This window comes from Lactuca saligna, chromosome 3, assembly GCF_052625555.1.
Source record: "Lactuca saligna cultivar CGN05327 chromosome 3, ASM5262555v1, whole genome shotgun sequence".
Taxonomy (NCBI): domain Eukaryota; kingdom Viridiplantae; phylum Streptophyta; class Magnoliopsida; order Asterales; family Asteraceae; genus Lactuca; species Lactuca saligna.
Window position 1 is genome coordinate 31,609,112 of NC_136419.1, and position 16,175 is coordinate 31,625,286.

General features: G+C 38.0%; 1 pseudogene; it reads right to left on the reverse strand.

Annotated features, from left to right (window-relative positions):
* Positions 1-6,353: 6,353 nt before the first annotated feature.
* Positions 6,354-8,276, reverse strand: LOC145035010 (berberine bridge enzyme-like 8 pseudogene; annotated as a pseudogene).
* Between the last annotated feature and the right edge of the window lie 7,899 nt (positions 8,277-16,175).

The window sequence follows — 16,175 nt, forward strand, 5'->3', positions numbered from 1 at the left end:
ATTAAGACCTTTCCAAGAGTCTTAATCCATGCATGAGGTCAAAACACCCTTCAAGACTCCATTTTTATGCTATGAATGGACCAAAGGACTTTAGATTTATCCTCCCTAAGCTCTGGAGTTTCTTAAACTCTCAAGAGGTGGTTCAAGAACACAAAAAGGGACTAAAGAGAAAACCCTAGCTCTAGGAATGAAAATGATGACCAAGGTGAAAGATTTTTACCTCCTCAAGCTCCCTAAGCAGCTGAAAATGTAAGATCCACAAGGTCTTCGTCGTTCAAGCTTGATTCCTCTTCTTCCTTGTAGCTAGCACACCAAAAGGATGATGTTTAAACACCCACAAGCTCAAGAACACACTCTCTAATGATTTTATGGTTTTCAGGGACGTTTGAGAGTGAAGGAGGCTGGTTAAGGTGAAGCTTAATGAGATAAGGATGCTTATATAGGTCTTAAGTTCGGAAATTAGGGTTTGAGCATTTTTCACGTACTCCCCGCGTACCCTTTGGTACGCCAACATATGTGTTGTCCCTCAGCGATCATCCATGCATGGTATGCTAAGCGTACTCATGAAGTACGCCCAACATACCAAAGGGAACATTATGCCATATCATGAGTACGCCCAACATACTTAAGGGAACATTATGCCATATTTATAATTTCAAGGGCTTCAAAGGTAACACTTGATTTGGAGTGTTACAACTCTCCCCCACTTGAACTAGACTTCATCCTCGAAGTACGCAAACATAAACAGATCGGCTGAACCTTGCCATGAGGCCGCTGATGTTCAGCCTTGGCCTTCCTGCAGGTCAAGCACCAATCCACAAACCAGATGATCTCCCACTTCATGCAGGGCTACTAGTTACTCAGTCTCCGGTCTCTATACATTGTTGTGGCCCCAGATGTATAGTAAACTTAGACTTGTGTGCCTCTTCCAATATCCTCTATCTCATCCTCCAGATATCGGAACCCACACTCGGCTACAGTGTGCCAAAAGACCCCGACCATGTCGAACAAACAAGGGAATCTGATCCCAAATCCTCTCCAACTTCTAATTTTCTCTCTTCAAACCCTCCACCTAAGCCTCCTAGATCCTATCCAACAATGGAGAGATCACTGTCATCCTCAAACAAATGTTCCCGATCGGAGAACCAACCGCCTTTTGACTCAAAGCATCGGCCACCATGTTGGCCTTCTCTGGATGGTATAAGATCTCACAATTATAATCTTTTAGCACATCCAATCACCTCCTCTATCATGTTGAGGTACTGCTGATCGATCAAATACTTCAAACTTTTGTGGTCAGCAAAGATGGGTTCACCGCACTGCATACAAGTAATGCCTCTAGATTTTGTGGGCAAACACCACCGCCCCCAATTCAAGGTCATGAGTGGGGTAGCTCGCCCCATGAGGCTTCAGCTGCCTCAAGGTGTATGCGATCACATGTCCCCTCTGCATTAGTACTGCCCCTAACCCTGAGATCGATGCGTCACAATACACTACCAAATCATCAAGCCCCTCAGGTAGTACTTGAATCAGGGTCTCACATAACCTCTGCCTCAAGGTCTCGAATGCCGACTGCTAGTCTAGGCCCCACCAAAAAGTCGCATTCTTTTTGGTCAAACAGGTCAATGGTACAACGACCTTGGAAAAATCCTAGATCAATCTCTAATAATAACCCGCTATAACGAAGAAGCTACAAATCTCTGATGTGTTATTCGATACTTCCCACTGCACCACCACCTCAACCTTGGCTGGATCAACCGAAAAACCCTCCTCGTTGATGATGTGCCCTAAAAACTATACCTCTCGCAACCAGAAATCACACTTTAAGAACTTGGCATATAGCCCTTATATTCTCAATGTCTCCAACACCTCCCTCAGATGTTGCTCGTGATGCTCCTTGGTCTTAGAATAGACCAAGATATCATCAATAAACACGATCACTGACAGATCCAACATCGGCCTACACACTCTGTTCATGAGATCCATGAATGTTGTTGGGGCATTGGTGAGCCTGAATGGCATCACCACAAACTTATAGTGCCCGTACCGAGTCTTGAAATTTGTCCTCAGTATATCCTCATCTGATGGTACCCCGACCAAAGATCGATCTTGGAAAACACAAATGCACCCAATAGCTGATTGAACAAATAATTGATCCTCGAAAGCGGATAACGGTTTTCGACCGTTATCTTTTTTAGCTCCCGATAATCAATACACATCTTGTGTGACCCGTCCTTCTTCTTCACGAACAGGATCGATGCTCCCCAAGGGGAACTACTCGGACGAATAAACCCTCGGTTTAGCAGCTCCTGAAACTGCATAGACAGCTCCTGCATCTCGGGCTGAGCTAGACGGTAAGGTGCCTTAGCTATCGGAGCGGCAATCGACACCAAATTAATGTATATTCCTTCAAGCACCAAACATGCGGAAATCTTCAACATTGGTGTATTGAATTCTCTATTCATTAATATCTAATTAAGTTTGAACATTTGAAAGTCTCCTCTTCTGATCAAACTACGGCAGGTGTTAGTGTATAGCCTGCCCATGGCCGGTTCTTGTAAAAGTGTTATTATATTTGTAATTATATGATTTAGAAATCGAGAAGAAGATCCATAATTACCAAATCTTTAGGCAGGCAAGAAACAGAAACACATCTATTGTTCTTATTCATGATTCCGATCGATATTAGCCCACATGACTAGTAATTGTAACACGATGCTTCTAGTTAACAAAGTAATATACTTTTAACGATTATTCAAAAATATTTAACGAGACCAACTTAACCAAAATATAATTAGTCATATCATACCTTCAAGACACAAGTTTTCCTATTGAAATAAAATCTATAAAAGGAATGAACGCATAATATGTAGTGCCTAATTGACTATTTCTAGCTAGTGGAATCAAAATGCTAGGTCGCATGCATTCTACTATTTAAATTTAATTTGTTCAAATTAACAACTACAATGTTGACTAAAGAATGTTGTTATTTGGATAGTCACGTCAATTCTTATTTAAATAAACTAAAAGAATATATAATAAGTAAATATGGATCGCGTAAAGTTATGGATAATTTAACTAACTTTTTATTCAAAGATGCCACTTTTGATCAAATCAATTTTTATTTGAAAGTAGATGTCAAACGAACAAACATACTCATGTTATTTATGCTTTGAAAAATCATTATACTTAATTAAGTAATTTATTCATATTGTTATGTATAATTTGTTGTAACGAGAACTGCTTCCGAAACCGGCTGTTCTTAAATTATTGGAACCGGAACCGCCTACATCGGTTCCTAGAAAATTGGAACCGCTCCCGGAACCGCTGGGACCGGTTCCGGTTCCAAGTACCCGACTTCTTAAATATAAAACTTTTTATTTATAAATTATAGAGTGTATGGCATGGATATTAACATTTACAAACATCAAATGTATAAGATATGATAATAAAACCATTATAATAACTTGATCTTTTACATAACAACCTATTAAAAATTAAAAACACTTCCCATAATTAAAAAAAATCATAGAAAACATTTCAATTCAAGTGAAATTTAACAAGTAAAGATGATGAAAATGAAAAATTACAAACAATAAACATAAAACAACAACAGGAAAAAACAACCCAGCAAAAACAACATAGCCTTGAATTAGATCCATTGATCTTGTCAGCTCATCGAGAACAGTATATTGCATGCATATTCCATCACAATCTTTAAGTTAGACCATTTGATTAGCAAAAACCTGAAAGTTTAAACATGATAAAATATAATCTCAAATCTCCACAAACTTACAGGTATTTCATGCACTGTCCTGTTTTGCTTTTGCTGGGTAACCTAAAAAAACCAACATTACGACTCATATACATGATTATTAAATGATTTTTATTAGGCAATAATATCTATATGCATACCAGGAATGCAATAGCTTGTTGTATGTGCTTAAGCTCATCCAAAAGACAACACAACAACTACAACAACAACACGAATCAATTGGGTTATATTTGTATTAAGAAAAAAGAAAATAGAATCATAAATTCATAAATCATAATGTAAAATTTTGTATTAAGAAAAAATCATGGTAAAGGAAGGATTTGAATTTACCACAATGTCTACTGAAACACCCAATATCTCTGTGTTTTTCTTGTCAAATTCTGCCTATCTATCACTGAATGCATTGATTTCTACATGATAAACACATAATTAAGAGAAAAATTGGATCAAATTATGTTTAAAAGTAATGTGAAAGTGAAAGTGAAACTCACCTGTTGGACAAACGAAAGTGAAATCAAGAGGGTAGAAAAAGAAAATGACATATTTCTTGATGGGTTTGAGCCAAAAGAACATCCTATGTGCTCATGCAAACCCTAATTCTTGGATCTAGGTTTCTCTAATTATACATTCATTTATCCAAGACTTTCAAACCCTAGATCTAATGAGTATAATTCGAAATTAATTAAACAAATTAGTTCTAGATCATTACCTCTTGTTGCTTGCTTGAATCTTCTTGTCTTTGAAGCTTAGAGTCACAAGTGTCACTCATCTAATGGTTTACAAACACCAATAGCAAAAGAATGATCTTGGAGATAGGCTGGAGGCTCTTGAATTTGACTCTTGCACTCTTAGGAATAGGGTAGCCGAATTCTGGAGCCTAAGGGTCCTATTTATATTGAAGATGTTAGGGTTTCAGTCAAAACCCTAATGGACAACTTAGGCCTTAAGCTATCCAAGGAAGCTTTTGGAATGAGGCCATAGGGCCGAAATTATGGATGGACACATCCTAATTTCATCCATGCCTAGTCCAAGAGGCTCCTCAGCCCAATACTCAACTATCACACATTTGACAGTTGAAATCCCTAATATTAAATTAATATCTTTTAGCCACAAAATTAATTCTTGTCTAATATTAATTTAATTGTGTGATTTCTCCATTAATATATTATTCATATAACATATTAATAAATCATAATAACCTCTTTCTTAATAAATCATCCTATCATGTTGCTTCGGTGAAGACAACCCAAAAGAACCATGCACAACCGGGTCAAGTACTTTACCAAATATAGTTACGGGCTTAGACACTAATCCAACATTTTTTTGCCAATGTAGTCAGAGAGCTTAACCTATAATTCATAAAGTTCTTACAAAGTTATGAAATCTGGGATTTTATGTATATATAATCATTATGTATATGTAATCATTATGAGTCGATTTAGTTACGTTGATGAATTCTTGCTCAAAAAAAAAGCTTCGGCTTCAAAATCTGGTGCAACATTTCCGACCAGTGGAAGGCCCTATAAACACTAAAATACATTCCAAAATTTCAAATCCATACCGAATACATCTACTTCCATAACCAACGAGAACATGATAATAAAATTTAGATATTGGTATAATGGTGTTGTACAACATAGTTTCAATTTTTTGAATGAACTAATGTCTAATGTTTGATCCTCACCACACAACTAAACAAAGTGAGGGATTCTGAGCTACTTACAACTTTGACGACGAATCCATTCCGATGGGAGGTGGAGGGACGGAGGGAAAAGGAGGAGTGAAGAGATTTAGATTGGAAACTGACTTCGATTGAGCCTACCAATTGAGCCTACTGATTGAAGCGTCGATTGAACATAACGATTGAAGACTACTGTGGTATTTCTGGTTAATCGGTAACGGGAGCGATTGAAGCTTCGATTGAACAAACTATTGCCGGTTTGATAGGGAGAGTGACGACAAGAAGAGAGGCTATGGTGTCGGCGTGTTCTTTTTTCTTTTCGTAAGAATGAATATCAAAAACCCTAAAACGACTAAGGTAAGGAAATCAGGTATAAGTTCTTTTGCCCTATTTTTTTAAAAACAAAATTAACAAAATAAAAAAATTTAATATATATTTTTTTTAAAAAAAGACGGGTACTCGGAGGTACCTGTTCCGGTTAACCGCTGGTTCCGGGTACCCAGTATCGGAACCGGAACCGGCGGGTATCCAGCGGGTATCGGTTTCGTAAAAATAAAAATTGGAACCGGAACCGCCTAAGGCAGTTCCAGTTCCAGAACTCACAGTCCTGAGGCAGTTCCGGTTTTGTAAGCAGGTACCCGCTTCCGCTGCTCATCCCTAGTTTTAACGTTATTGTTCTGCCAAAATATTGATCGTAATATTTCAGCATTTACCCCCACATGATAACTCTATGGCGGGTTCGGTGTAGGCCGTCCAAATGATACATTTTTTTTTCACACTACGTATCCCAAGTCTAAAGTTGTATTGACCCAAACTATCTTAATAAAAAAAAACATAATTTTTAGACAAGAGGAAGTATAAGAAAGAAATATGATGTAAAATGTCTTAATAAGACAATGTATTTATTAGATAAATTCATAATTAGAATTTGACCACATGCTTTTAAACATCTTTGTTAGCATGGAGATCATATACACTAGGAAAAGAAGCTGACAGAAAGTAGCATTGTTGCTAGTTTTTCATGAAAACAATTAAAAGAATTAATAAAATGATCGGGGGTTTTAGAAAACAGGAATACTCTGTGGGCGCCTAAAGAAATTGTGAGGATCAACTTTGGCCTTGATTCGAATCAACTTCTTGAAGTTGTCCCTCTTCCAGTATCTCTCACCCCAAACACTTGCTTCTTGGTAGTTAGTACTTCCAACACCCAAATCCAGATCATTGTAGTTGGAATATGCCTCTCTGGGGTTGTTTGACACATAAGGCGTCATTAACGCATCCAAGCTTCGCAGCCAAGCTATCCTCCTGAGGGACGTAGGGGTTGTGTCTGAAGGTTGACCGTTAAAATTGACAGTCTTTAGAATTTGTAACAACACCCCCGCTCTATGAGGATACGGAATTGCTGTCTCGGAGAAATCAGCCATCCTTCCGCCAAATGGATTGATCATCAGAAGCGCCGATTCATCGTTTTGGATAAGCTTTCTCCATATCTTCTTGAGTCCTCTTATGGGGATGGGTGCCCGGGTGTAGTCTGATTTGCTTTTGTTGTTCAGCTTGGCAATGGCAGATCGGTTCGTAAGAATCTCGGTCGGGGTTGAGCTTGGCAACCCCCAAAACACAAGGGTCGACTGCACCATTCTAATTTCTTCACAAATCTCTCGGGTAACACCGAGCTCTGGAAATTTTCTGTAAAGCAACGGAAGCAATGTGTCTGTTGTGCCCTGATATATTCCTTCAAACATAATTCTTATGGTTTTCTTGGTGGTGTTGCCGATATATTCGGCAAAAACTTGAGTTCTTATGTGCAAATTTCTATCGATATTTGGTGCAACGTATTGATATTTATGGAAGATTTCGGTTGCCCCTTGTTCCAAAGTTTTATTGAGTATAAAGACAGTTACTTTTTTTGGAACTGGAACCAAGCTCAGCTTCCATGCAAGAACAATTCCAAAACTTGAAGATCCACCTCCTCGGATCGCCCAAAACAAATCTTCTCCCATTGATTTCCGGTCGAGAATATTCCCATCAACATCCATGAAGCGAGCATCCAGAACATTATCGGCTGCAGTACCGTATTTCCTCAACAGGTTTCCGTAGCCACCACCGCCCATGTAACCACCAACACCCACCGTAGGGCAAACACCTGCCGGGAAATACAAGGTATCCGTCTCTCGTGAAATTTTGTAGTAGAGTTCACCAAGCGTAGCGCCTGCTTGGACCCAAGCAGTCCTTTTTGCTACGTCCACGTCTATAGACCTCATGTTGGTGAAATCAAGCATAACAAAGGGAACATCAGCAGTGTATGAGAGGCCCTCGTAGTCATGGCCCCCACTCCTGATCCTGATCTCGTAGCCGTGTTTCTTGGCGCAGTATACACATGTTTTTATAAGGGTTTCCTCCATAGGTGTCACGATCACTGATGGTCTAGGCGTGGAGGGTTTAAGGAACCTGGTGTTTTGAACTGCCACTTGCCAAATGGGTAGGAAGGAAGCATTGACAGGGCTGAAAATGAGTTGAGAAATGGCAGTGACATTGTTGGAGTTGGACTGTAGGCAGCTTATTAGATCGCCAGAACTTGAGGTTGATAAGGACGTTGCCCATGAAACAGAAAACAAGAAACTTAGAACCATGAGCAAAACTGAAGATCTAAGTTGACACTTCTTCATGTTTAGTTAATTTGGTGAGCTTGATCAATAGCAATGGCGTATTTATATACAGCAGAGAGCATACAGTTGACTTCAAATGGGGTTATAAAAATTGTGATCGGTTCAAATTAAGGTGTTTGAAAAACCTCGGAAGGAGGATGGTGATCAATTCAAAGATGTTTGAAAAATGCGGGAAGGAGGATGGTGTTCAACTGATTCTATTTTAGGGTATACAGGTGCAGCGTTGAAGATATATGGCGTGTTGACTTTTTCCCTATAGACTACTAAATTCGCATTCTAAAAACCAATGAAGCAGTGAACAAATTGATATTACATATGTTCAGATTTTTAGCCTTTTTCTTTTAACTTTCGGATTGAAATCTTTGCAAAAATTTGAACAACACACGTTTTTTAGAATAATTATCAAACTTATAAATAAAACGTATCTCATCAAATGTATATTTTTCTCAAACATAAATTGAAATTATTTCTTACAAATATATGTGCTTTAATTTCCTGGCACCGTATACCAAGTCCTGGGACTAGCTAGTTTGTAGATAAAGTGTTGACTTTGACTTTGGAATATAAGCATACAAATAACATAGCGATTTTACTTTTAACATCAATTCAAATGCTGTGCTGTTATATAGGCATTTTGGGAACCGGCTTCACGCTCCTCTCCGTTCTTAATTAGTACTCAAAACCTAAAAAATATGATTAAGTTTTTTAATTATACACTTTTAATACATTATTATTTATTATATGGAAAAACTAAAATTAACATTTAAAATTCCCTAAATAGAAGTAGAATTTTCAGATAGTAATGAACACACATAATCTAAAATAGAATAAAATAAAAATAGAAATTGTGTGATAATTAGGCAAAATAAAATTTGGAGACTTATATGGTGAAATTTGGGGATCAAACATCGGCAAGTTGCCTACGCACACAAGGCCTGTTTGGTTGCTACCACCTACGGTCCCAGCCAATGGTCGTTTGGAGGTTTACACAGTGAAACATTCGTGCAGTTGGTTCTCTATCCGAATACAAGACCTGTTTTGCTGCTAACGGTCGTTTCAATGTCAATGAGAAGATTGTGATGAGGCATTCACACCGGTTGTCAAACCGAAAAGAAGAACACATTATCATCTGCCTATCTATCTGCTAGATGTGAAGAAACCATTTGTACACGACCACATGAAGGAGGCAATGTGCATGCATCGACCAACATGTTTTTGGGATATCAAGTATACATCTTAATCATATTTGATACCTTTAGAAACTATTATGTTGTCTTAATAAATGCCGAAAGCATCATACATTTGATTTGATCAACGTGCTATTAACATCGGCTTTCAACATAATTAAACTATAACATCCCAAAAACATAGAAAATTAAAATTTTCAAAAAAAGAACCCATTTCAACCATATGGTATTTACGAAACCATAATTTCAAATGTATAAACACAATCAGAGCTTTTCCCAAGATCTAATATCATAAAAACAGGAAAATGTATATGATCACACCTTCATTTTTCCACGATCATCAAAAGTACCTGAAAGAATAAACTGAAACTGTAAGCCAAAACTTACTGAGTTCCCCCAAATTACCACAACACAAACAATATTATATGAAATTTTGCATGTTGGGTCCATAACCTCCTGGTTGGCTTACCATGGCCCACAACATCCGGGTTGGACTACCTTGCATATAACGTATTGGTTCCACAACCTCCCAGTTAGATTACCCTGGCCCATCACCTCCCAGTTGGATTGCTCTGGCCCACAACCTTCTAGTTGGATTGCCCCGGTCTGTGGACTGACAACACAAAGCAGTAGTCTCAACCAAAACATAATATGTCCACATATAATTGATAACAAACATATTCAACGGACATATAATCATATAGCTAGGAATCACAGGTAGTCCTACAAATCTATTAGTCTAACGTACATCAACAGCCATCATATAATCATACATGTCTACCACATAATCAACATATCATCAATCAATACATATCAGTAGATCAACTTCAATGGGCAGACCTTGGGGCCTTCGACCCATAAGTACAGTAAGGAAAACGCACATCTTAGTCTGAACAAATAGATGAATAGATCTCTACTACGAGTCTCAGCTCTACTTGTCACCTATACAATAGATACAAACCAATCTCAAATACAACTCAAAATACCCAAAATACACTTAGGTTAACTTGGCTAAAATTGGTCAAAGTCCAAAATTCAACGTATAGCTAACCGCCACGTTGTGGCCTTCCTTGGCCATGTTGTGGCCATAAAATGCCAAAACAGACGAGCCTTAACCCAATCGTCACGACATGGTTGTCCAAACCACACCATGGTTACTATTCCTCGAACCTCTTAATGGAATAAGCCGATTTCTTCCATCTCTGGGGCTCCAAAGCCTAAATCTGGTCTATTATGGGGTCTAAATGGATAAAGTTCCAACTTTATCCCTTAAGTCCATCCAACGAATAAGGATCTTAAATTCTATGTTCAAAAGAGCAAACTCTCAACATGGCTTAAACATTAAGCTCCTAATCCTTGAAGTCCTTTCCTCTAAAACTCATTTTTGATCCCAAATAACATTCTAATCCATAAAGTTTAAAAATTTATGAACTTTCATGGCTATAAAGTGTCCAAATCATAAACACTAACATTTCAAAATGCAACAAGTAATCAAATGCATGCATGGAGGAAAAGAAAGGGTCAAGATTCTATTTTATAACTCTAAACACCCAAAAACATCTAAAAAGGAAACTCATTGGATCTTGAGTAGTCCATACTCACAGGGGCGGAACACGAATATTAGAACTAGAGGGGCCGAAATCAAAACTTCAATATAAAAATTGTTTTATATGGTTCAAAATTATGACAATTATAAGTAAATTTTTAGTCATACTAAATTACTTCCATTTGGTAGGTACGAAATGGATCATATATGTAAATCTTATATGAAATGGATCATATATGTAAATTTAAGGATTATTTTAATGTTTATGTAGTTATTCACAGTTATATCTTTTAAATAAATCAACAAACAAGTAATAAGCATCTAAATATTTAAAATGTCGGAATTGATTTATAGATACTAATAAACAATAAACTTACATATAAAAATAAATAGTTTAATCCAATAAAAGAGCAATGTGAGCTTGTTAGCTTGACAACTTTACAGTTTTACAGGGAGTAGTCACATTGCAAACTATAGGGACTAGTTATAGGGACTAGGTTTAATCACAATTTTAAGCTCTTCTTTATGTATTAAATAACCAAGAAAAAAATAGAGAAAAGGAAAAAAGAGGCTACCCACAGAGCAGTGGGACTTGAGGAAAACCGGCTCTGACATCCAACAAAGACGAGTGAGAGAAATAGAGACCATACCATAAACACATGCAATGAACACCAAAAGGGCGTACAAAGGTAGCAACGATTTAAGCGTACGACATTGTTCTTCCAGTGTGTTTTGAGAGGTCTTTCACTGCGTCAAAAATATAATTTTAGGTTTATAGATTTCTTAAACTCAAAGTTAAATGGCTTTAAATTTGATTGTATCTTTGGATATTATTTATTTTATAGATTTAATCGGTATATAGCTTTTATTTACAACAGATTCCTAAAAAAAAGGGAATTAGTTTTGATGTGTGATTTTGTTTAGTGATTTTCTGAAAGCTTGTCATCAGGTATTTATTGTTTTAGTTAAAAACTAAATTGTATAAATTAAATTTATTGCTTATACTTAAAAATCTGGAAAACGGGAGGGCTAATTTTTCATTCTAGTAAATATTTTATAACTTGATTATGTATAATAGGTATTATGAGCTTCAAAAGCAGGGGGGGGGGGGGGGGCATGGCCTCCCCTGGCTCCTAAATGGGGGTCCGCCACATCATACTCATTTAGACCAAAAATATGGGACAAAAGCACATACTTTCTAACATTAGCAAGATATAGAGAGATAATCATCAAGTTGAAAACTTTATATCTCCTAGGGGTTGCTCAAGAAGTGTACAACTTAGATCTACAAGGCTTGGAGCTTCGTTCTTGCTTTCCAATGGCTTCCTTCCCTCTAAAATAGACACCAAACACCAAAATGAGCTCAAAACACCACCAATGGAGATTAGGGTTTGAAAGGAACTAAGTGGGCAATGGAGGCTGATGAGGGTAAAAGGTCTTCAGGGTTTATGAGTCTTAAATAGGGTGAAAACCCTAGAAATTAGGGTTTGTCCAACAGCGGTTAACACATCGTGCCACATATTGCCATTTCGTGGTGGTCTTTCAAAAACCTGCGACCCAAAAAGAATTACCACGCCGTGATGGAACTCTACTATTCCGTGACCACCCAGAAACATAAATCACTGAAATTTAGAGTCATACATGGAATCGGTGTTACACAAACTGATTCATTTATTTTTATCTAACAATCATTCAATGCTATCAGATACCAGCTTCTATATGCATTACATTATTTTCACAATGCTTTCCATCGAGCTTCTTTAAGAGTTAGTTCACTAGTGAATTTGCTATAATATCCCTTGGCACACTTAAATTATATTTTAGGCATTTCCTGTTTATTCACTTAAACGACTATTTTTATATCAACAAAAGTATGGAACATAGATTCTATGTGTGTTATTATACAACACTAAAATCCCATATCACCATTCGATTAAGTTCCAAAATTGGATTCGATAGGCATCCTGATAGATTATCCTACTTTATATCGTAGCTTAGTCGGTATGTCTAGCCTGGTCTATCATAGTAAATTCACTACCGAACTTACATAAGGTCGATGGAAGCTATTGTGAAAATAATTTCATATGCATAGAGAAGTCGGTATATGGTAACATGAAATGATTCTTAGATAAACATAGATGGATCGGTTTGGTTATGGTTAAAACTGATGTTAGTAGCACTATGAATTTCATCAAGCCCATGAGATGGAGTAAACTAGACATCCATATCTAACTATAGACCCTGGAATTTTGACATTTGGAGTTTTATTGAATTTATAATAATTTTTGAAACACAACATATGAAATATGTGACAATACATATTAGTTTAAGAAGATTGTGAATAATACCTTTCAAGGAGTTGTAATTTGGTAATTTGATTCAAAGTTTAGAGAAACTAGACTCATCAAATTTTCTAGAAAACCAACCTTTATGATTTTTGGAGCTTCTGATAGTCTTGTATGATTTCTAGAAGTTCGAGGACAGATTCAGTGAAATTGATCATATTAACCTTTAGGTCACTTTAGGTGTCCCATGAAGGACTTAGTGATTAAGCTTTCACTTTAATACTTTTATCATAATTAGTGGTTACTCATTAGGCTGTCTTTATATGTAATTCAAATTAACCTAAAGGTCATGATACTTAGCTTAATGAGGATTTAGAGTTAGGAACTTTACGTTCAAAATCATCGTATTAGGGTTAGGTTACAACCAATTGTGCTCCTTATGATACCAAATGGATGAGAAATAAGTCCTTCTTAAAACCAACACCTATTGGTGGTCGGATGGTTGTGTTGTGGTGGTTAATAATGGTCAAACCACCCCTAAAAAATGCACGGTGTTGATTAAGTGTAAGTGGAATAATTGGAAAATATGCTTTTACATTCATTAGTGCACCATCACAAGTAATACAACCATAAGCACATTTGCAGAGTGGCTTATTCATTAGTGCATTGTTTTCAAAATCCATAATATCAACATTTTATTTTAAATATCAGAGTGTCCCCATATGAAATGCGGGAGAGTGCACGCCGCACCATCAAACCTTACCCTTGCCCTTAGGATCTGAAGTACCTAAAACAATCAACAAACTATAAGTTAATGCTCAGTGAGTTCCCAAGAGCATACCCCATATAATCCACATAACCTCATAATCCATAACAATCACATAAACCATGCATATGAACATATAAGGATGCCCAGAACACCCTCCAGGGTCTTTATCCAGGATGTCATGGGCACCCCTACATGGTCTTATACCTATGTGCCATGGGCAACCCCGTGGTCTTACTTGGAATGCCATGGGCACCCCCACATGGTCTTTTAGCCATGTTCCATGGGCACCCCCATGGTCTTTACCTGGAATGCCATGGGCACCCCTACATGTTCTTACAACCAAGTGCCATTCATGCAACATAAAGAACTAACTAACATACCACATAACATATAACCAACTAATTTACCACATATCACTATATAAATTAGCATTGCACATAACACATAATGGGCCGACCTTGGTGCCTTCAACTCATTGGTATGGTGAGGAGACTCACCTCTGTCTGCTGAATCCGAAGCCGCTTTCCTAACAGTATGTGACCACCCATGCTGAGCAATAATACCAATAAACCAAGGTTAGGGTTCAACATAATACAATTAAATGACCCAAGCCCCAAGTCCTTTCCTTATGGCCCAAAAGTGTCTTATTGTTGATGGGCCCAAAGTCCATGTCCAAATATCATTAATAGGCCTCATGGTCGAATAAAGCCAAACCATAGCATTCATGGCCCACAATAGATAAATTAGCCCACTAACTCAAAACGTAACCAGGCCCAATGACTGATTAGGGCCCAAAGGGCTTACAAGCCCAAAACAAGTCCAAACCTATCTAAGTGCGTACACCCTACGTACCACTCCTGTACGCTTAGCGTACTGGGTCCGTATGTTGTACGCGTTGCGTACGCTATACTACGCCCAACGTACAAACCGCTTAAGCACCTTTTACATTAACTACTTAATACTTGATCCAATGTCGAATCTTTAGATCTGAGTACATTAAGACGTCCTAAGGCATAAAGTTGCCAACTTTATGCCTTTGCATGTCCCATATGCTCCCAACAACCCATTAAGACCTTTCCAAGAGTCTTAATCCATGCATGAGGTCAAAACACCCTTCAAGACTCCATTTTTATGCTATGAATGGACCAAAGGACTTTAGATTTATCCTCCCTAAGCTCTGGAGTTTCTTAAACTCTCAAGAGGTGGTTCAAGAACACAAAAAGGGACTAAAGAGAAAACCCTAGCTCTAGGAATGAAAATGATGACCAAGGTGAAAGATTTTTACCTCCTCAAGCTCCCTAAGCAGCTGAAAATGTAAGATCCACAAGGTCTTCGTCGTTCAAGCTTGATTCCTCTTCTTCCTTGTAGCTAGCACACCAAAAGGATGATGTTTAAACACCCACAAGCTCAAGAACACACTCTCTAATGATTTTATGGTTTTCAGGGACGTTTGAGAGTGAAGGAGGCTGGTTAAGGTGAAGCTTAATGAGATAAGGATGCTTATATAGGTCTTAAGTTCGGAAATTAGGGTTTGAGCATTTTTCACGTACTCCCCGCGTACCCTTTGGTACGCCAACATATGTGTTGTCCCTCAGCGATCATCCATGCATGGTATGCTAAGCGTACTCATGAAGTACGCCCAACATACCAAAGGGAACATTATGCCATATCATGAGTACGCCCAACATACTTAAGGGAACATTATGCCATATTTATAATTTCAAGGGCTTCAAAGGTAACACTTGATTTGGAGTGTTACAACTCTCCCCCACTTGAACTAGACTTCATCCTCGAAGTACGCAAACATAAACAGATCGGCTGAACCTTGCCATGAGGCCGCTGATGTTCAGCCTTGGCCTTCCTGCAGGTCAAGCACCAATCCACAAACCAGATGATCTCCCACTTCATGCAGGGCTACTAGTTACTCAGTCTCCGGTCTCTATACATTGTTGTGGCCCCAGATGTATAGTAAACTTAGACTTGTGTGCCTCTTCCAATATCCTCTATCTCATCCTCCAGATATCGGAACCCACACTCGGCTACAGTGTGCCAAAAGACCCCGACCATGTCGAACAAACAAGGGAATCTGATCCCAAATCCTCTCCAACTTCTAATTTTCTCTCTTCAAACCCTCCACCTAAGCCTCCTAGATCCTATCCAACAATGGAGAGATCACTGTCATCCTCAAACAAATGTTCCCGATCGGAGAACCAACCGCCTTTTGACTCAAAGCATCGGCCACCATGTTGGCCTTCTCTGGATGGTA